General features: G+C 44.2%; 1 long non-coding RNA gene across 2 annotated transcripts in view; it reads right to left on the bottom strand.

The window, feature by feature from the left end:
* LOC123611929 (uncharacterized) overlaps positions 1-23,850 on the bottom strand; it is a 184,014-nt gene that overhangs the window by 143,111 nt on the left and 17,053 nt on the right. The gene's annotated exons all lie outside the window — the stretch shown is intronic.

Here is a 23,850-nt window from a genome sequence, read left to right as displayed (position 1 = left end):
GCAGGAATGGATATGGCCTTAGGGACAACGAAACCAGGGATCAAATGTTCTAAAGAGTCTTTCTCTTCATCTCTCATCTCTGCATCTCTTTAAATATTATATTTATTGTCCCAAACTATCTTACCTAACAGAGTGGGGTACATGGCTGCCAGCTACTCCAGATTTATATCCCAGATGCTCCAAAACCAGAGACAAAAATGAAAGCCCTCTTCTCTCAACTGAAATTTGGAAAAACCCAAGATAAAACTTCTGAATGTGGTTTGGATCTTATATGCCTATCCGTTGGACCAATCACTATGGCCCGAGAGTGAGGCACTATGGCTAGCCCAGCCTGGACCACAGGGGAGTGGAGCCTATTAGCAAGAGGAGGCAGGAGAACAGACACTGAGCGCACAGAGCAGGGCTCACCCCTAAACTAGAAATGTTCTGGATGACTCACTAATTGTAGCTGTTAGGCTTTTAGATGTTCACTCTTCTCAGAGGATTTAAAAACCACATGACTCCTACATTGAGAAATCTGTCTCGGTATTACTACTCTGGTGAACATGTTTCTGAAAAATTTCATCCATGGATGGCTTTGGACATAAGGCACTTAAGATCAGTTATTTGTCCACATCTACCATTTAGAATCTAGAAATAATTTTTAAAATGGCCTTTGAGTAGGTAGAAGAGGCATTTTAAAAGTCAAGATATAGGGATGATGAAAAAGTCCTGGAGATAAACACTGGTCATGGTTACACAACATGGTGAATATACTTACTGCCACTCAATTGTACACTTTAAAAATGGTTAAAGTATTAAATCTTGTGCCTATTTGACCACAATAAAAACATTTGTAATGAAGTTACATATCTAATTTATTTGTCCATTCATGAATTCATTGATTTTACTTCAGTCTCAAAGGAAGTCTAGGGTATATGGGCATAGCTGCGGAATAATGGGATCCAAAATGGTAGGGCTGGGACGCTCTCAGTGCCCTCAGCTCTCCGAGCAGAAATCCACGGCGCCATCGAATTCCTGGGCTCAAAGTGTTAGCACAGATCATCTAGTTCATCTTCCACTTGTCACGAAAGACCATTTCACTCCATCCATCCAGGACACCTAATTCATCCTAGACACAGATGCTCAACTGGTTCAGAAGTGCCACTGACAGTAATTGCCTTCCCAGGCTTCATAAGCCAAACTGAGGTGTGGCCCAGACTGGAAAGGAATCCTCTTGTGAAGGACGTGAGGACAGTGTCCCCACCCCCTGCCATATCACAATGAGCCAATGGGTGTTTTCCTTCCAACCTGCAGAAATGCTGTTAGAGGAAAAATGAAGTCTTCCATGCTCTTAACCTTAAGAACCTGAAACTGCTCTGAAAGAGGAAAGAGGAGGCATAATGTTTTTCTTCCCTAAATAACAGCAAATGACAAGCTCACAGAAGGCTAAGCTGACCTGGTAAAGTTGTCTGTGATCAATTGAGGCTCTAGAAACAGAGAGATGAAAAATTCACTGCTAGGCCCCCATTTCCCTCTGTCAGGGCATTAGGCTTTTGGATAGCTATTCAAGTCTCCGATGAGACTAAGGCTGTCATGGAGAAGCCAGCCTTCCGAAAAGAATTAAGGGTATTTCTACAGAATTGGGTTAAGCCAGAGATACTCTCTGGTCAATTGGCCATAATCTGTCATCTTTCATGTGCTTTTCATTTTTAGCTCTGCTGAGATCTCTTTCTTTTATCAAAAAAAAATGAAGAAGATTTTTGGTTTATTGTTTATACATATTGCATTACAGAGAAATCAGAAAGTAACTAGGGGGAACAAAAGAAGGAAAGTAAAAACTCCCATTATGTATTCCTTTAACAGATTTCATTGAAAGCTCACTAATGCCAGGCTGATATTACAGTTATCTGTCATTGTAACAAACTACCTCAAAACTTAGTTCCTGCAACACCAATTAATTTTGCTCACAAATTTTGTGGGTCAAGAATTAGGGAATGACTCAGCTGGAACCAGGTGATGTTTGCTGGGCTGGAGGACTGGAGGGTTAACTTCCAAGATGGCATCTTTACTCACATGTCTAGAACCTCAGTGCTCCTTGGCCATTCTGTCTCTCTCTCTCTCTCCCAACATAACGTCCCTTTCTCTGGGGTTTCTCCACTTCGTTTGGATTTCTCACCGCAGGGTTGTCTCACAGGAGTCAGGCACCTTAGGTGATGATTAACTTCCGCAGAGCAGGTGTTCTAAGAAACCCAAGTGAACGCCTTACAAGTCCCTGAAGTCACTTCTGCCGGGTTTTATGCATCAGAGTGAGTCAGTAAGGCCAACCCAGATCCAAGGGAGGGAAGGAAGAGACTCCGCCTCCCTGTGGGGGTGTGGCGTGCAGACACGGGGAGGAAAGACTTGATGGTGGCCATCCTGGAGAAGGGCTACCACACACAGTGCTGGAAGACTGTAGATACAGTCTCTGTCCTCACAGAGGAAGAACGGATAACACAAATAAGAATCCAAGTCCTTGCAGGGAGACGAGAGGTAGGCTGCAGAGTAGGAACACATGGAAAGAGAACCCAACCCAGACTTGAGAGGTCCACAGAGGGTTTCTGGGGTGGAAAATATTGAACACAAGACCTGGACCAAACATGAGGTGATTGTGTAAAATGGAGGAACAAGAGAGCCAGTGTTCTCAAAGTTGGAGAGACAATATTCTAGAAGGCCCAGGAGAAAAAGAGAAACAGCATTGCATCCAAAAAGCCTGAAATAATTCCAGTATATCAGAACAATAGGGTGAAAGGGTATGAATGCTGAAAGATGAAGTTGAAAAGACCAGCACATAAATCCCCACTCTTTTCTATGTAAAGGTAGATATACATTAAAAAATACATTTTATATACAAAGATGGATTCATGGCATTCATGAGGTTTTGTGGTCCACATTTCATCCCTTTATGTTGTTAACATCTTTTCTTTCTCAATAAATATACTTCTAAAATATCACTTTAAATAGATGTATAGTATTCACTTTTTGGTTCTATGTTGCTTTATTTAACCAATCTCTTATTGTAGGATGTTTAGAGTATTCCCAATTTCCCTTTACATTTATCCTCACAGCTAAATCTTTAAGTTTTTAATATTTTTCTAGATACAGAATTTCTGGTTCAACATATATGAATACAGGTTTTTAATACATAGTGCCAACTCGCTTTCCAGAAATTTTTATTGACGTTTAAAATCCCGCCAGAAATGTAACAAGAGTAACTGTTTCCCTATATGCTCTCCACCAATAGGAAAAATCATTTTGTTTTTACTTTTTACCAGTTTCATAAGCTTCAATTTACATTTCTGTAATTACTGGGGAAATGGAACTTTTTGTATGCTGGTGGTTCTTTTTTTTTGTAAGCATCTGAAGACAATAAACTTACCAAAAATAGATGAGTGGCTAGACTTCAAACTTTAAGATGTTATGAAAATGTAATAGGCAAAATTTAATCTACTAGTACATTTAAACTGTAGTTTGAGAATACCTCTATCTGCCTTTTTTTCTTCTTAAGTGCTTCTGTGTTTGAGCTGTTCTGAAATAGTCACGGTGACTTGGTAGGGAAGGAGGAAAGAAAGTCAAGGGTTGTGACAGATCAGAAATCCAGGCTAAGTTCAATTCCAGTTAAATAGGTGAAGTGGGGTGAGTGGGGGGAGGCTTATTTCATTCATGATAACTCATTGGTTCTCTCTTTTAATGCATTTAATGATCCTGTGAGCTTAATGACTGTTGCAATTAAAGTCACCCTGCTTAAGCATTGTGAATTACATTATGCTTGTTAGAGGCTGCCTTTGATAAAACATAATAGCAAGTCATCTCTTTTACATCATAACTCATTTTAAATATTGCTTTTCCATATCTGTCCTTGCTCAGTTGATTTATTACCTGGTACTCCCAAGACGTGTAATAAAAAGAAAGTTAGGATCAGAGTAATTCTTCCAATGTCTGGATAAGGAGGCAGCCAAGGGGGAGATGGCTTTCTCCAAAAATGGAGATGGAAGTGAGGGTGGCAATCAGAATTAAAGTAGGATAGTTATACAAAAGGAAAATATTAGCTTTTTCTGGCCTCTTTGCCCTTCTTCCCTTTGATGGAAAAATCAACACAAGCCAGGTCTCCACTAGGAAGACTTGAGAGATTTACTTACTCAGATTAACCAGGGGGATGGATCTGAGAGCCAGGATGGGGGCCAGGGGCTAGGAAATACTGTAGGTTTGGTTTTGTCTACTTAACTTTACCAAGGAAAATTTTAACATAGACATTTGAAATCAAAACTCAAAAATAATCTTATGAAATTGACCAATATTGACTTTTCAAGGCCAAAAAAAATACCTCAACATCTTTATGATGCTTTTTTAAGTTACCCTCCACCCTCATCCTCAAAGCATAGGAATTGTTGTTCTCATTCTCTTCTTCATTTTGCTCCAGAAACCAAGACCCAGCCCACTGCCCATTCCGTCCAAATGGCTTCCTGGAGTCAAGCCAACTAATGCCTAATGTTTAATGTGAATCCATAACCCTGTGTCCAAAATCTTTGTCCTTAACTTGTAACATTCACAAAGGATGCATTTGGAGTTGGTTAAGGTGTTGATTGCATTAGATATAACAAAGCTCAGTGATTCACCGGGACTTCTCTCTGATTCATGTCAATTGACAACACATAGTTGTAGATGGAGCAATGTCTAGTGGGGTACACCATCACGTTCTTGGGGACCAAAGGAGTAGTCTCCCTGTGTATTGTCTTGGTGCTTTCGTGTCTACTGCTACTGGCTTCTCTGTGCTGTTTCCATAAATAATAGAATAAAGTGTGCTCCATTTCACACACCCAGCTCAAGGTCTTGAATGGACAGATAGAGAAAAGTTCACAAATCTCTGTGCAACATCACCGGCTAACGAAATTACTTTTCGAGAAACAGAGTGGTTTCATAGAAAATGCACTAACAGCAGAAACAAGATCTGTATTTGAGACCCATTTCTGGCACCACCCTGCTATCCCTCCTTAGACGAGTTATTTTAACATCAGTTGACCTCCGTTTCCTCATCTATAAAGAGAAAGTTTCGACTCTCATATCTCTACTCCCTTTGACCGCTGAATGACTGATCCACATTGCTGCTGGGGTCACTTCCAGTGGGTTTAGTGATATAAGTCTAGTAATGTTTCCTTTCAAGATATTTCCATATGAAAATACTCATTCTAGAAGTACGTGTTCTCTTACTACCTTAAAAAAGAGAGAAAATAATGATATAAAAGCTTTAGAAGAAAATCAAGTAATAACATATGTGTCTGTACACACATGCACTCACACACACACCCCTTTAATTTAGTTTTGAGTGTCTTATTCACCTCAGGTTAAAAAAAAAACACATTGATAATATAATAACAAAATGGACCTAGATGTCCTTTTCCATTTTTAATGTACGCTTAACTTATTCTTCAATTTTAATATACTTCCTTACACTGCTGAGGTCTACAGAAGACTATGTCCTTCCTAAATTGCTGTAGGAGACATCTTAGATATGTCAGTTGCCTAAATTCTATTGTTTCTTGGGAAATAATAGCAAGAGCTCACATTTGTGTACCACTCTGTGGCTTGTATTATTTAATGTCATTCTCATCAGGATTATATTAGTGGCCCTCGATCCTCAATTCAGAACACACCGTCTATAATTCCATCCCCCTAAGACCTCTAGAAATAAGTTAACATTAAAATAAGTATCATGTGTTAAAATGAGGTTGATCCCAAAATACCTTCTCTGAAAAAAAGGAAAATCAGCCAGTTTAAGTTATAAAATGTAGAATGAATACAATGAAATGGGCACTCTAATACCCATTAATGAAAATACACATAATTGGTACAATCATTCTGGAAATAAATTTGGGAAAATGCACCCAGAGCCTAGAAATATTTGTACCTTAGTGATTCTTCTTTTATTAGCATAGCTTAAGGAAAAATCTGACATGCAAAGATTTTTTTTTAATAAAGATCTTCATGTACGAATCATTTATAATAAAGGAGAACTGGATCCAATCTAAATGACTAGTGCAAGATAATGGCTTAGTGAATTATGATGTATCCATTTGATGGAACATTATGTAGTCACCAAAAATATTTTTTCAGAATTTTTAATGATATGAAAAACGTCTCTGATGTTTCATTAAGTGAAAAATGTCATAAAATTGCACGCTAAAGTTTAACCTCAAAAATTACATACCCAATAAAAATAGAACAAAGTATCTCAATATTGTATTATTATTAGTATTATTTTATGTTTTCTTTGAATTTTTTTGCAGTTTCCAAATTTTCCATGCTTGGCATCTGCTGCTTTTAAAATCAGAAACAAAATACTCGTAGAAATAAAAAACCAAAATGAAAAACAGCTTGTATCACGAGAACTTGAGTAGCGAAAGGGCTGAGAGGGGTGAAATGTTTCAGAGCCTTTAGTGTTGAGACAAAGTACAGATTTATGAGGAACGTTTTCTGAATCTCTTTGCTGAAAATCAAGTCGTCATCCAACAACCATTTTCCAAATACCTGCTACACACTTCCTTCGGGGCCCTGCATGCTATTCTTATCCGGTCCAGACCAGACACCTCGCAGACCACCACCCTGCAGTGAGTGCGAACACACATCAGGCAGCCACTGAGCCAGGCAGTGGAGACACCGAGTGAGATGTACCGTGTGCCCTGCCTTTGCAGGACTACAGTGTTAGAAGAAGAGGTCTCTGAAAATTCTCTCTGAAATATAGGTGTAAATGTTTTAAAAAGAGGATTGAGTTTCTGCAGAATAATTGCAGAAGAAGTAGTCATTTTCCCTGAAGACCTCAAGAACGGACTTCCCAGAACAAGAGAAAGGGGAGCCTTGCAGAATGGGCAGGATTACAGCAGAAACCAAGAGAAACACCCAACGCGCTCCCGAGGCTGGAGAACTAGATGCACAGAAGCCCAGAGGCAGGACGGAAGCCAGGGCATGTCTGCGCTCTAGGAAAGCTCCTCCTAGCAAGAGCCAGGGGTCTCCTGGGAAGTGACTGGACATGGTTGCTTAAGGGCATTTAATTCATTTTCTGAATCAGTAGCTAATGGACAGAACAGAGTCTTTGCTCAATTATTGTAGATATTCTGGGGCCCCAACCATCCATGGGAAAAATTGGGAACCATGATACCCTTGCATAAAGGCACATGTCAAAGGCATCAGATAGTGTTCTAAACAATAACAGTACTCCTTTACTTTTGGGTAGCACCTTTCAATTTACAAAGTCTTTCTCTGAGGTTTATCTCTTTTGCTCTTCACAGCCACCCAGTGAGACAAGCATTACTATCACCACTTTACCGATTAGGAAACACACTCAAAGCGATCCGATGAGTCATCCCCGGTGACAGCACGAGTAAGTGACAGTGGGGGGGTGTCAGATCTTCCAACTCCATTGAATTGCTTTCCATCCTGGAGCTGCCTTTGAACCAGAGACACACCCTGGAAGTCCAGCTCTCTTTTACCCTCATTCTGAATTTCATTTTTAATCATTGTCAACGTCTTCTTTCTTCTTGGATTAGAGAGTACAGAGTGTTCTGTTTAGACTGGGTTTGGATTCTTCAAAGCCATTCTCTACTTTCGAAGTGCTTTCACACCTCATTTATCCTCGCAACTTTTCAGGTAATTCAGACAAATTGAAAACTTTAGTCTGAGTACACTAAAGACAGAATGGGATGCCGAGACGGGAGTAATGGGGAGGGAAAGGAGACGGAGGCAGGAGGGGCATTCATCTACTCAACTGTTTGAGTCACTGTGTACTGCAGACTCAGGCAGAAAGGGCCTCCCACCCACTGAGGATGTTCAAACGCACTTGTACATTTGTCCTTCCCTGGTTGACAGACTCCTGGAAGTATAAAAGATATAAAATCCCTCTTTACAAGTTCCAGTTTTGTTGTACCCCTTTTATTACTGAAGCCTTTTTTCAACACTTGGCTCCATAAGAAAAAACAATTCTGTCATATGGTTTCAAGCAATCCTCACACTTCTAAAATCGAATATGGCTGCCAACTAATATCGCAAGAACTAAATAGATGACATCTGGAAATAAGGGTTTTAAAACCCACTGTTTCATTACCCCCACCTGTGTCTTTATAGGCAGCGTGGAAAGGAGAGGTGAGGCAGCAAAGGGATTCTCTGAAACTTACTTTGGAGGAAAATATCAGAGAAGCGCGCATGTTAAAAATCTGATTTATCATCAGTCTGTGTTGTCCTGATTTACCAAATGCATTTCCAAGAGGGACGCCAAAGCAGAAGGTTGCATATTAAGCCAGTGAGTTCAGGATGTCTTTACAGCCAATCATCTCCCCCAAACACAAATCCTGTCGCTTAAAACATCAGGCTGGCTGTGGAACGGGGCTAGGATTTAATGAACAGATAAATCAGCGATACTCACGGAGCATCTCCCACGCCCCTCCTCTGTGGAAATCATGGTTCAGTGTAACTTTGGGAAAGCCATTTAATATTTTTAGACCAGGCCTCCCCATCTGAGAAATTTGGACACTAATAATACTTGCTCTTCCAAACTGACAGAATTACCGTGATGCTCAAATAAGGTAATGGATGCGGAGGGGGTTTATAAGGTCAAAGTGCCAGGGAAATGCAAAGCCATGTGATGACGCGGTGAAGCGTGGGGTCCGGGCCTCTTTCCCAAGGGGCTTGCAACCGATCTGGAGGAACAAAGCGCAGCCTACCCAGTGGAGGTTACAGCGTCACGATTAAGTTGGAGAAACAACGTGACAAGTGGCTTGGCAAGATAATATGTAATTGCTTGCAAGTGAAAGGTACAGACAGTGAGATTTATGAATTTAAAACAAGTCCCAATCTCAGGGAGCTGGAGTGATGGGTGCTTCACCCCGGCATTATGGGTGAAGCAACTCTGGACCTGGCCTTGGAGGGTGGGTGGGTTAAGCAAGAAGCATAGGATGTCATCCATGCAGGGGACCTGAGCTCCTTCCCCGAGCTCCAGATCCCCAGACCTGATGAGACAGAATTCACAAACCACGCGTGCGTGGGGTCTCCTCTCTGAATCTAAACAAGGTAAGGCTCCACTATCATCAAGACATGGAGTGGCCTTTAAAAGAAGCCCTTGAGCGTTAGCATAGAGATTCAACTTGGAATTGAATCTCTTTTGGCTACCCCATAACCAAAACCACCAAGACCCTCAGACTCCTCTTCACCACACCCTTCTCAGTCACACTCGCCTCACCTTGTTAAACTGCAGGGTGTCTCACAGGAAGAGAAGATAGTCACACAGCACCATATTCCCTACCTGAGGTGATCACAGCACATTCCACTGTAGTTAGCCAACTAAATTCCAAGCAGGAAATGCAGAAGCAAAGATAAACAGAGGGAAAACAAAAGATGCGTCTCAAAGCAAAACCATTCTCTTAGCGATGGCTGTGTTATAAAGTCTTTTTATTTATGAGGCTGTACGAGGTCACAGGCAGAAGTAAGGAGGCTGTGAAGTGTCTCTGAGTTGCTTAGAGCAAGGTGCTAATGCGACTGGGTTCAGAGGTCCAATCTCCTGCCTGTTCATTTCACAGGCCAAAAAGCAGTTAACTGTCACGGTTTGCTGGGACAGTCAGCAGAATCCCATCCAATCATCCCACTGCTGCAAAGTGTGGGTCGTGACATAGTTCAGAACAAGGTGCAAATGGCTTCGTCTAACACGTGGCCACGCTAAGATGCCTGGAAAACACATCAGAGCTCAAGGCACGATCCAGTCCCTTCCTCCGCCCTCCCAAATGCTTTTCACCACAAGTCTGGCCACTGAACCCAATATGTCAATGACGTATCCAGTCCGCACCTTCACTCAAGCTCTCCCTCCTTCCCTTTTGGCCTTCCATCTCTCTCAAACAGAGCATCATTTCAAACCTGCTCTTCTTTAGGACGTAAATGCTAATTCCTCCCTCCTCCACAGGGCTGGTCCCGATGCCCCAGCCCCCATGGTGTCCTGCTGTCTCAACTCTCGACACACTCATGATGCTTTTCATTTTAGCCCTGAGATGACTCCCTTGAGCTCCACACAGTGCTTTGTACACAGTAAGCTCTTTTTAAATGTCTGTTTAAGAAATAAATTCCGGTTACATATGGTAGGAGTAGCGGGTGGCTAGAAAGAGCAGAATAAAACTTTGCTTTGGGCTTATATCTGTTTGGGGTGTAAAAGCCTTATCACCCCAAACAGTACACCAGCAGCAGCAGCAGCAGTAACAGCACTGGTAGTGCGAACGGTGGGAGGTAGGAGAGTAGCAGTGTGCTGGCTTTTGGTGTCTTAATAACATTGGACACGAGGAAACACTCGGCTCTACCAGGGCTGAGAAGGAGAACTCACTACAGATTCGAAGCCCTTACCTAAGAGGTTTGGGTTAAAAAAAAACTCGTCTTTGAGGCATCAAAATGAGAATGTCACCATTTCTTCATCACATCTTTCTTCCTCTTCTCCAAAATACAAAGTCACAGGTGTTGCTGATTCTCCCCCTAAAGCGTCCCCCACATCCATCCCCACTTTTAGGTCATCCCAGGGCCCTGCCTCTAGCCCATCCGGACTACTCCAGAGGCTCTCACCTGGTCTCCACCCCTCCAGCTCTTCCCCTTCATGAATACATCATTTCAAGGCAGACAATGACTTTCTAACACTCCTGTCTGAGCATATGACTCCACACTCCTGGCCTTCTAAGCCAGAAAGGCCTCCCCACCCCAATCCCTTAAGGGTAAAGGCGATGCTCCTTACTTAGCGTGGCTTCCTAATGTGGCCCCAGACCACCTTTCCAGTTTTATTTCTCCCTGTGGCCCCTCACATCCTACTCTCTAGACACATCAAACTCATCGCCAAGCCCCAAACACTGGGTTTTCTTTTACATCCTTTTGCCTTTGTACCTGGTGCTTTCCCTGCTTTGCTACCTCCCCCCAGCAAAGTCCCGCTCGTCCCATCAAAACCAGCTTAAAGGTTACTTCTGGGAGGCTTCTCCAACCACGGCGCCATCCTGCACCCCGAGTCCCTCCCCAGCACCCTCACAGAGGACCATCACAATTGTCTGCGCCTGTAGCTATGCAATCCCACCAGCCTGAGTTCCTGCAGAGGTGGGGATTTATCTAGCTCCGCATCTGAGTGCCCGGTACGCAGATGGTATGCGACAGAATGTCTACTGTGTCTTGAATGAATTAACCCCAGTGGGCTGTCCACTCCCATTAAGTCCATATCCTGCTGTCCCGTGTCCCTGCAGCTGTATTCTTTGCCTTCCCCATATTTCACCCTGATGTGTCAATAAGGAATGAGAAACGAATGGAAGTGAAACCAGAGGGATGAACAGAGTGGCAGGTCAGTAGCAATCATATTCTTGCAATCAGACAAAGCATTTCTAGATCAGACCTGAGTGTATGTCCTGAGTCACTGGCCTTTTTCCTCTTTGGCAAAATCCACCAAGTCACCAGTCTCGTTGGTTCTCCCTTTAAACTGTCTCCCACATTTCAGGTCACTCTCAAGCCCCAGTCAGAGCTTATGTGGAACAAACCAGGAGCATTCTCTTCATCTGCAAACCCCTGGACATTTTTTTTCTGATCTGTAGTCTTCCTTTGTTTTAGAAACAGCACCTAGACTTCTTTCTTGCATCTTAGGTCTCCTTTTCGGCCCCCTAGTACCTTGAAGACAACAGGGAGAGAGGGAAGGACACTGCCTGTGTATGTAGACACACAGCCTTAGCTTCACCCCATCTGCTTGTTCACCGCGTGAATTTGGTCCACGTACTTTCCCTCTGGGTCTCAGTTTCATTTTCTATCATCAACTTGAAAAAAAAGCCTCCAAACTCACGAAACTCTGAGCTGGTCTTCCCCCGGAAGACTCTCTCTACGGAATTTTCTAACTCTCCACTCCCGAGGTCTGTCCCTCTCACCTTCCTGCTTGCCTGCCTCCCCGCCCCTCCTCCACACAGGCCGGCACCAAGCCCGAGCAAAGCCCCCACGTTTTACTAGAATGTATTTCCATTATTACCTTTGTGTCAAGACCCCCTACCAGAAATAGGAAGGGTGAATATAAAAGACCTATTTCCTTTCCATTGTGTTTGCCCCTCCTCTCTCTCCAGTGAAAATGGCCTGTTTGGAGAAGCCAAAATGCTTTTGAATTGAATTCACCGAAGTGATATACACAAGGTTTTAATTTACAGTTCGGGGTCTCCAGGCCCCTGCATATGAGTTCTATAAATGAGACGTGTTTCTACAATAAGCCCCGCTGGGAGAGGCTGGACTTAGACCGAGAACAGCTGTAGAGCTATAATCCAACAAAGTCAGCTTCTGAATCAGATGTGAGTTATTGGTTCAGTCACAAAGCTGTGGACACGCTTCCCTCACAGACGCTCACACATGGCCTTTGGCAGAAATGAAAATATCTTTCTCCGGCCGTGACTGGGCTCAGCTAAGTAATGAACCTTTATGCTGAATACTTTCTTATGTCTTCACTTCCTTTCTCTTTGTTCTCGTTCTAATTTCCTCTAAAGCCTCGCACAGCCACTTAGACAAGGTGAGGCTGACAGCTCTTGGGACCCGTTTAGAGCTAAGGGAAGCCAAGGCATCCAGAGAGTTGTTCTCAGCCTTGTTTGTGTACCAGAAACACGTGAGGATCTTTCAAAAACCCAGGGGCCCGCGCTGCACCTCAAACCAAATGAATTGGAAACTGGGAGCGGGACCAAGGCATCGGCATTTTTTTAAGCCCTAAAGTAACTCCAATGTGTAGTCAACATGGAAACCAGTATTTTAAAGTCAATTATGTCTAAAACCTCAACAGCCTTTTTCTCCATCCACAAACAACATGTAGGAAATAGGGGTACAAGAGACTTCCTTCTTTTGCATCTGACATTTATGAAATCCTCAGGCCTAAAGACCAAGGCTTGTCTTCTAAACCAAAGTACATAGTCAAAACTTCACAAAATTTACCCAACAACCATAACTTCTGGATTGTCGGCTTCCAGGTTCTTGAGGCATCCGGGTGTGAAGGTCGGAGGCTAGCAGGATACAATGAAAAATGCACCAGACCACAGTCGCAGGGAGGCGAGGAGCGGGGAAGGGCATTTTTGACAGGGCGTGACTCAGAAAGAGTGCGTCTAAATTCTGAGGCTTTATTTGCTCGTCTGCAAACCAAATATGGACGGTGGTGAAACCCAGCCTTTAAAGGGTTCCCTCCGCCGTTCCCCTGGAGCTGTTAGACTGATCAGAAATGTGTCATGTGCTACCCCGTGGGAAACATTGCCCACTGAAGTACAGCCATGTGCCCTGAGTGATAAAAATGATAAAATCTGCCTTTTCCAGAACTGCCATACATTTGGAGAGAAAACTAGAGGGGATTTAGGGTGAATCACCCAGACGCAGGATCCTCACCCTGACACTGGACGACAGAATGGAACAGATACTCTCTTGGTCCTTTGAGCCACTGTAAGACCAGAGATCTTTCTGCCTGGGTAGGGAACCCCCAGCCCCCTGAGCCTCCTCACCTTCCTTCTCTGTGAAGGACTGAGCTCACCCATGAGTTTACTGAAGGCCTCTGGTTTCCACATGACCACCCTCCAGCCTCTTTTGCTGCGCTATTAGTTTTGAGTCATTTAGATCCACTTGGGCATGACCCACCATTAGTCAGTTAGATTTCACCTTTTCTGAATAATAAATAGATTTGTTAGAGGTGGGAAATACTGTGCTCTCCTGCTAGATTTATTGGGATAATTCATGCTGGCTTCTCCTCTCTACCTTGACCTTCACATACAATGGTTCCCCTTAATTCAATTCTTTAATACTCTCTCAAGTCTCTTAAACTCACCTCTCCATTTCCATCCCATCGCCATTCCCCCGCTTCGGGTCCTCCACTCTTGGGGAAAGGGGTCCTTCAGAAGAGATGTCTGTGGACAGGCCAGGGAGGGGGTACCCATTTAAGCAGCCAGTCACTTAATGCAGAGGGAATGGGATGTGAGAAGAGGTGAAAACCAGATCTCCTTTACATCATGGTCCAGACCTTTGTCACTTCTTCCCTGGAAAGTTGCAGCAGCCTCCTAACTGGTGCATTGCCCACTCCCACCCCCAGTCCTTCTTGAACAAGTGATAAAATACGAAGCACTGTGCTTGCTGCTCAGACTCGGGGATGAGTCAACCTGGTCCTCCCGTCAAGGAGCTCTGAACGTAGCAGATGAGATACAAACAAGGACATCAGGGCCACAGTTAGGTAAGGTTTTGACTATGGTGTCAAAGAGGAGGCTGCAGCAAACTCTGCTAGAAAAATCAGAGGTTTCGGAGCACAGATGATATCTGAGCTGAGAGACGTTCCAGAAAGAAGGCAGGGAAAGACCTGAAGGTGGGGGAAAGATTACGATTCATTATTGAAATCAAAAGTAGCTCGGTGCAGGTCAAAGAGTAGCGGGCACGGCAGATAAAAGCCTGTCAGGACCCGGGGCTGAATAAAGAGGCAGGGGCCAAATCATAAAAAGCTGCAGATCCACATCGCAGTGAGAAATTTGGATTTTGTCCCATAGTCTATGAGGTACTGTTGGAGGATTTTAACAGGGGAATCACAGGACTATCCTTGAGTTTTAGAACGCTCTTTTTTCATTGAAGTACAGTCAATTATAATGTGTTGATTTCTAGTGTGCAGCACAATGTCCCAGTCACGCATATACATACATATATTCGTTTCCATATTCTTTTTCATTAATGGTTATTATAAGATATTGAATATAGTTCCCTGTGCTATACAGAAGAAATTTATTGTTTTCTTTTTTCTTTTTTTTTTTTACTTTATTTTTATATATGGCTGGAAGATTCCCTGAAGGAGGCCAAGCTTGGGGGCAGGTGAAGCTGACAGAGAATGTTGCAAAGGTCTTGGTGAGTTGAGGCCTAAATTAATGTGGTAACAGTGGGACTAGAGAGGAAGAAAGCTTTCAGTTATTTGGATATTTATCCTGGTTTCCTCCTGGACTTTGAATCTTGGTTTTTTGCTTGTTTCATTCATTGGGTGGCTTGGGTTTTATTTTTTAAACATGAATTGAGTACTCCTGTGTTTTCACTTATATTGGGCCTCACCACCCTCCCTGAAATGTATTTAGTACCTCAGTTTTACCAAAGAAGCAACTGACTCAGAGAGGTTAAGTAACTGGCCCAAAGCCACACAGCTAGAGGCAGCAGCTAGCCTGGTGCCCATGTTTTCTGGCTCCAAGTCAAGTGCTCTTCCAACCGCACCTCTGCTAAGTAGCTCCAGACTCATTCTTGTTCTACTTCTTTCTTATGTCAGACTGAAGCCGGGCAGAGAGACAATTTGGGCGTCACTTCAGTGGCTCAGAAGACAGCTATGGCTGAGCCTGGCTTTGGAGTCTGAACAACCAAGGTTTGATGCTTCAAGTTTGAACAATAACCTCACGCCTCCATTTCTCCATTGATCACAGCATCATCCCGCAGGGTGGCTAGCAGGTTGCTGTAAATGAGATCAGAGCCCCGAATTCTGGGCCTGGTGCATAGTCTGTTCTCAAGAAATGGTAGCAATTTTCCCCCAGAATAGCGAGGAATGAGCCAACCATAAGTAGTGGAGATATTTTATATTTGACCCAGGAATATGCTAGCAGGGGTAAGAAACAGACATAAACTAGGATCTGAAAAAAAAATTTTTTTTGGCATGGTTTTAATATCGCTCCTGTCACCTCTAAGACAATTCTTTCCCCTTCTATTTGTGTCACTGAGGTCACAGGCGCAAACACCCGCTAGCAAGCATACCACCAAGCCCAGGCAATCTTCGTGCTAAGCCGCTTCACAGGGGTTTCTATGCTTTTTTCCCCCCTCTCTCCTTTCACGCTGGAATTAAGAAACCTGTAACTTGGTGCTTATCTCATTATCTCCTGCCTTGCATTTTAATGTGTCGCTTCTAAAAAGACCTCATTGATATTCTGGTTATGTATGTGTTTGTTTGTGTCTCTTGGGAAAATTTGCTACCGATCTTCCAAGTTGAGCACCAGCATGCTCACAGCTCAAAGGTGGATCTCTCTTTTGTCTAAGAAAAAAAACATGGAGATGGTTTGACAATTTTGCATCTACAGGAAGCTGTAAATAGAACAGCTCAAGAATCTCAATCTAAAACCAGGCACAAAAAGGCAGGTGAAGAATTGGGTGTCTTCCCAGGATGCTGGGTTACGTCGATGAATAATTCAAGCCTCAAGGCTCTTAAAAGGACACAGTTACCTGGTTTTCCAGATAATTAGAGGACCCCCCTGACAAAAAGGTTTTAACCTAATTTAACCAGATAATTAACCAGATCACCCAGAAAAGAGCAAGCTCTTTATCCTGCCTAAATTATCCAGAGTCTCATCATTATTCGGTAACTGACAACCTTCACTTCCAGCTGTGCCGAGTCTCCACTGCGGACAGAGCTAAATCAAGCTGTGAGTTAACAGGTGACATGAACAGGATCACCAGAAATTATCTTACAAAATCTAGTTGCTCTTTTCAAGTATTAACAGATCCTGGCCACCTCTGCACAAAGTACAATGGAAGGTTTGGGGGATCATCTGTAACAAAATAAACAAACAAATCCTACCATGAGGGAAATCTAGACGGGGTTTTATTGACCCTTTGCACAGACTGCATTACTTCAGTAACAGCTTGCTTCGTGTTACTTTGCTACGTAGTAACATCCGGAGCTAGAAGGAGATGCAGCGTTTCCATGTGTCTGATGTTACAGCAGCCTGTAGCAGCCGATGACTTTTTCTCTTTGTATCAGTCAGCTTCAACCTCCCCAGAACAGTCCGCTGAGATCTTTGAGAAGCTGGCCATTGTTGATATTAATGAAATATTCACTGAATACCAAACATAGGCCAGGTCTTCAACATTTATCATTTCATTTAAACACGGAAAAGACCTTTCAAGGTAGGCTTTTATTATCCCCATTTTGCTGATGAGGACACAGAGATTTGGGGCTGTGAACTCAGGCTGAAGTCACTGCAGACCGGGGGCTCTCGGCACTCCTGGGTCTCCCCAGAAAGAGGATGGCTGTGTGACCGTGGATCTTTGCTAACTTTCAGCACTGCCTACATCACACTTTCAAAAGTATGGATCAGGACAGTAAGAGCAACTACAAAAAGGACAGAAAAAAAAGTTGTCATAGCTTTTAACTCTTTAGAGGCAAACAGAGGTGGGAGAGCTTGTGAATTAAAACCACACTTGCTGGAGTCTACCTGGATTGAATTCTGGCTCTACCACTTATTGGCTGTGTGATCTGAAACAAATCAGTCTTTCTAATCTCAGCATTCTCTTTTGTTCACTGGAGGGCCGTTGTAGTATCAGAAGAGATGAGGCACACAGTAAGCGCTTAATAACTGTTATGGTTAGGAGGAAGGGTAAAGCTCAGGGCGTGCTTAGCACACTTGAGGTCCTGGGTTCAATCCCCAGTACCTCCCCGAAAAATAAAATAAAACTTAGTTACCTCCCCCTGCCAATTTAAAATAAAATAAAATGATATAATAAATAAATAAAATGTTTTTTTAGATTGTTATGGCTAAACATGGTGGAGAGCCATCATTCTGCTGTGAGTGATACAATTCTTCATTACTAACCAATGATCTGGATAATTTAGTGACAATCCACACTGATATAGCTGGGCACTGTTTAAAGTGCTCTGTATGTGTTCATACTTAACCCTCTAAGGTTCGCAGCTGTTATCCTGCCCTTTCACAGGTGACAAAGGCACTTAAACTCTGAAAAACAGGAAGGTGAAAACCAGGTCAAGATCACACAGCTAATATGTCACAGAGCTGGGATTCAAACCCAAGGAGTCCAGCTCCAGAGTCCCGAATTCCAGGCGCTCTGCTCTATGGCGCCCTCTAACCGAAAGAGCAGGATTTTCACTCCAGTTACAAGTTCTCTCATCACCATGACCACTGTCCCTTCTCTGTTCAGCATCTCGGCCATCATTTCCCTTCTGTGCTCAGTTCTGAAGCTTCCCCCACTGTCCAGGGCAATGATATATATGGAAATTCTGGCTGTAATTTCTTAGGTTCAACCATTCCATTTCTGCTTCCTTGTGCTAGTTGAATAGATAACCAGAGACAAAAAATTTTTCTACGTAACCTCAGATTCTGGCCATCCACGTGGTTGCGGGCAGGATATTCACAAGGGAGTCTACTTTGCTGCCTCGACAAGGAGGAGTGGAAGGGAGCCAGATGTCCCATTAAAAGTCCTTTCTAACCTAAATGAGTTTGCGACGACGTGTGCTTATACGTGTGAGGATAAAACATACTGTGAGCATTGCTTCTCCCAGCATATAAGCTGTTACCCGAGAATGAGGCACTTCAGGAGGCTAATTGAGCACTGGAGGCTGTCTACACAGGCAGAGCAGAGGGGAGATCTGGAGCCCTCCCCAGCCCCCGCAACACATACTCAAGCAAAACCCTGCTAAACTCTCTGCAAAAGCCAATTTCGTCTGATCATGAATCAACATCTTCACTTTGCCTCTATAGACAAAATATTTTTAGGTTTTCAGGAACCTGGGCTTTCAGATGCCCAGCTCAGCCTCAGCTGATTCTGGATAATGGTCCTCCCAGGACTCCTGAGTGTATTTCTGTCCCTGCCCGTTCAGCTCAGACAGACTCCGCCGCGATGTCCCAGCACTGACGTTCAGAGCCTCACGGGGCTGGCCGCAGCCATCTTCCCATTTAATAACCAGTGTTTAAAAGAGAAAAAAAATAAATAAATAAAGGTGAAATAGAATCACGTTAAAAGTCAACCCCATATTTTGTATAAAGATGTTATTTTTTTGGATGGTTATTTATTATTATTGGCCTTTTCGGATTAATTATGGCACTGATTTTATAAGTGGCAGGAGCAATCTGTCACCCAGCATTACACAGGAGGCCACCCAAGCTCTGTGTTTCCTGTTATCCTGCTGTAAATCAGTGTAACTTGCAGGAGAGCATGCCTCAACACACCGATGGCCGGCCCGTCCCCTGTCACGATCAATGCCAGGCCCACCGCTCCCCTCTCCTCGCTCCCCAAAAGGGTCCTGAAAGAGGATTTGTCCAGGAACGCCGCAGCCCCGCGGCGTGCTGACTTTATAAAGAGATGAGGTGAAGTAACACTTTTCTTTTTCATACCCCGCGGTGTTGAACTGAAATTGCAGCCTGCTTCTATTTTCAGAGGCCTCCTTGGTAAGAGAATGTTTTTATCTGGAGATACAATGACCGTGGCCCATACTCTGCCGTTCCCATGAAGGCCTTGCCAAAGTCCATGAATGCTCGCTTTATGAATTGGTGTTGCAGGTGTTCAGGGGGGTATGTAATCACTAATGAATAGTCGAAAACCACAGAAAGTCCCTCCAGCCTCTGGCACCGAGGGCGGCCGGGCTTTATAATTCTGTGAGAAAACACACATGCATCGAAAGCCTTCCCTGGGCTCTGGCGTTGCCTGAGGCCAAATCTTCGTCACAGCCCATCCCTGGGTTGGTGGGACGTTCCAGAAAAGAAGGGGCCTGTAGACACCCTGTGGACCAAGAAGGTGGTAGCTCTTGCACGATTTTTCTGCTCTGACTTGCTACAGGCGTTACTGGGGCCACGGGACTGTCTTTCTGCACACGTCACTTGTGTAACCTGGAACGCTGGAAGGCCTGGAGATTTTTATGAAGACCTCATGGACCCCGGGCCAGGGGGGCTGGCTGCCCAGGGAAAGAAGGCACTGGGAGGTCAGGACCAAATGCCCTCAGATAATCTTCACGTGTCCTCGGGCAGAGGCAGGACCAGCGTCGTGGTGGGGGTGGGGGTCAAGAATAGAGTCTTTTCTCAAGCAGGCTGGAAAGGTGGGGGTAGGGGTGCTGGGAAAGAGTGTCCGGCTAGTGGGGGCCCACAGAGCCCAAGGCCAGGAATCTAAACTGAATCTATGGTATCCCCTCCACCCACAAAAAGCTACCTGAGAATCAGTGATGGTGGGAAGAGGGTCACTGGGAGCTAAGCGAGCTTGTGGTTCCCAGACTCAGCCCCAAGGAGGCAGTGAAGATACGGAGGAAAGTCTTTGTCGTTATTTTCCACTTTCGCTGCCTGCCCTTCCTCTCTCCCAGGGCCTCTGTCCGAGCTGATCACTAGAGAAAAATCCCTGAGGGGGAACTCCAGCTCTCCAGTGCCCTGGGAGGATGCAAAAGATGTGGGAGCTTTGCAGAGAGATTTCCAACTTCTCTGGCACTTTGAAAAGGTACTGGGGTCTCTTTGCCAGTACAGATGAGGGGCTGTTGAGGAAGACAGGAGCCTGATATGGGAAAAACAGGATACTGGCCGGTAGTACGGGGCCAGGAGCAGCCCAAACCCCTGGCAACAGGAGCTTCCAGAAGCACTGGTAAAAGTGGAGGGTGACAACATGACAAGGCGTTGGCCCGGAGAGGGAGGCTTCTATTCTTACAGCACCTTGGCCACTGATGCATCCTCACGCCCAGAGCTGGCAGGCGTGGCCCCAGAGCGGAGCTAGAATTGGACTCCAGAAGGTGAGCTGTCAAAGCCACCCATAAGCAATGAAAAAAAATTAACTGCTGTACTTAAGGGGTTAAAGAATTTTAAGATAATGGAGCTACAGAGAAAGCAGGCTCTCAAAATGCCCACCTTCCCTGGCTTTTCGTACCTCGCCTAATGCACAGTACCCTAGTGAACTCACGAAGCCGAAACTACCCCGTGGGCTAGCTGACTAGTTACAGTCAAGTGGAAGAGAAAGTCTTTGAATTAGTAAAATTTCAGAAGCACAAAAGAAGACATTCTGTTTCGAAAGAGATTCCCCAGCTTGGCTCCCTGACGCCAGAAATTCCATAATTTGAAATGTATTCCTTTGGTTTAAGCCAACTGTAAGCTACCATCAACACTCACTTACTCAGCAAACATCGACTGAGCTCCTTCTTTGCTGTCTGTCTTGTGCCGGGTATTAGAGAGATGGGGAAGTGACAGGGACAAAGCTTCTGGTCTCATGGCATTAATATTCATCTCTACCAGTCATTGAAGGATAAGATTCTCTAGTCGTTTCCTACAAGTACATTTCAATAGAAGGAGGGGACTATAGTGGGACCACGTAAAGGAGGGCAGGGTGGAGACAGGTGGAATAAATTTCACCTACTTCATTCATTCATCCATCCATCCAACAAACATGCTTTAAGCATCCCCTTAGAGCCAGATACTGGGGGTGAAGTCATTGAACAAGGCAGACACTGCCCCTCCCTTCAGGGAGCTTATGTCTAGTGTGGGAGACAATCACAGTACAATACAACTCGTGCTGGTCAAAGCCACTCATAAACACTGAAAAAAAATTAACTTGTGTAGGCACAAGGCACGAAAAGAGCACACATTAGGGGCACATGAAGCAGACTTGGAGCAAAGGGTAGAAGAGGGGAAGCTTCTTGAAGGGAGTGGAATCATGGGAGTGAGGGTGGGGCTTCAGATTCCCGGAGAAAGGGAGCAGCTGACGCAAAGTCCCTAAGGCAAGAGTCCCACCGTGCTCCCAGCTCCAGTTAGAAGGCGAAACATCAAAGTACAGGGGAGGTGAGAGGTACAGTATCTGTGGGTTGAAGCCAGAAGTTGGCTAACTTTTCCCGTGAAGGGCCAGATAGCACATCCTACAGGCTGGGTGTCCCATGTGGCCTGTTGCAAGTACTCAACTCCGCCCTCGGACCAGGGACTCGCCAGAGGCGACATGCAAACAAATGGGTGCTGCTGTGTTTCAATCATACGTTATTTACAAGGAGAGGCAGGAGGCTGGATTTGGCCCACGAGTCATAGTGTTTCAACCCCTGGTCTAAGCAGGACTTGGAGCCAAACAGAGGCAGCTAAGGAAATTTCACCAGCTGAGGTGGGCCTCCCTAGAGAGGGTAAAATTCGTGGGGAAAAAAAAACCCAGGCAAGGAGCTGGGACATCTGAGCTTGGGTCTTGGTCAGGGCACAAGGCTAATGTCTTCCTTATCTGTAAGACGAAGGATTAGAACAAGATGGTGTCCAGGACCTCTTCTCTGGAAGTCCAGAGCAGGGGCACTTAACCTGAGGTTCGGGGATGCCCCCAAGGAACCTATGGATAATACTGAGCTGTCTGTGAACTTAGGTGAAAACACTACATTTTTAGCTTCTTTCATTAATTTTTAACTGAAATGTAGCATTTGCTTCAATTGCCAGTGTAGGCAGCCACCCATAATCGTATTAGCGGGCCCTGTGATTGTGTCCGACAGAAATCACAGACACTTTCACAGCGGGTTACAGTTGTAGCGTGCACACTGAAATCTCTTTCAACTTCTTTGAATTTACAGTTGCTATTGGATATGCAACAAAACTTTGTTATTTAAAATGTGAATAGAGGCACATAATATCTATGAGGGTTTTGCTATTTGGAAATTGTTATTTCAATATAATTAAGTTTTCCTTGTAATCCTATGTAATTTACTTTGCTCTTCAGAAAACAGTGTTCTAAGAAGGAATCCATCCCCCCTCCCAAAATGGGTAACAACTCCTGGGCTAGAGCAATGAATTATTAATTTATATCTATCCTACTGGCAAAATATTAAAAAAAAAACAACACCCTTTTCAGGGGAAGATGTGGCAAAGGAGTACTTTCTTACACAGCAGATGAAAATGAGAATTGTAACAGCCTTTTTAGAAAGTCATATGGCACTATTTCTTAAAATTCCACAATGCATATGTGTACTATCTAATCTCACTCCTGGAATTTAGCTAATATAAATAAAAACAGCCACACACAAAAAGATGGATGGACAAGTATCATTCAAAAGGCCCCAAACAAACCAACAAACCTGGGAACACAATGAGGGCCCATCTCTAAGGAGAAAGTTGGGAAGTGATGACACATCCATGCTCTGGAATAATCTACAGTCATTAAAAAGAAGGCTTTAGAGCTCTAAGAGATTTCCCAGGTGAGACTCCCTGGTGAGATTTCCCAGAAGACTCCTTGAATGAGGAAAGGAATACAATTTGATTTCCTATAATTAAAATACATCTTGACAAAGGAATGTCCCGTGTGTATGGTGTGTGTGAGGTTACATGAGCAAGGAGAAAGGTGGGAAAGAACGGTATGAAGGTACTAATGTTAGGTAGTTAGACAAGTGGGGCACTGGGCAGACAGGTGGAGGAGGGGGAGGGTGGTCCAGAAGGTGGTGTTATGCCCACCTCCAGCTTAAAGGGACCTTACTTCTTCTAAATGAGTGCCCCCAAAAAGGTCAAAACCCGACAGCCAGGACTGCGCAGTAACAGAAAGGACTTCACTGGACAAAACCAATGTCCGCTGTATTATAATTAACATTGCAGTTTAGCCACACACAGCCCCCCACCCACCCCCAGCATGGGTTCCCCTATGTACACCATGGGTAAGGACATGTGAAAAGGGGCCAAACGTGACACGAGTAAGCATTCCAGGGACAGGAGCCATCAATCAATCAAGAGACCACCTCAAAGCGAGGGTACAAGAGAAAGAGGGGAGACAAAAAAAGGCAGCTTTTACTCTTGGATTAGCCCGCCTCCTGTTCCTGAGGGGCGTACTTTTCCTTTCTTTTGAAATAAATCTTTTAAAATCTTTCACTGCACAATGCACCATCTCCCGACTGTAAACTTGTCTTTTGAGAACGACAGGAATCGGGGTCTTTACATTTTGGGGTTAACACTAATATGAGCTACATGGGAGAAGCTGATGCCAATGGATGGAGAGTGGAGGGGGAAGAAGAGGGGGCCAAGAAAAACAGAAAAGGCCACACTAAAGACAGTAGCAGCGTGGATTATAATATGACTGGATTTTGCATTTATATAAAATTATGTTTGTATGATTAAAAGAGAAAAAGAG

Source organism: Camelus bactrianus, chromosome 33, assembly GCF_048773025.1.
Source record: "Camelus bactrianus isolate YW-2024 breed Bactrian camel chromosome 33, ASM4877302v1, whole genome shotgun sequence".
Classification (NCBI taxonomy): Eukaryota; Metazoa; Chordata; class Mammalia; order Artiodactyla; family Camelidae; genus Camelus; species Camelus bactrianus.
This window is presented reverse-complemented; position numbering and strand designations above follow the sequence as displayed.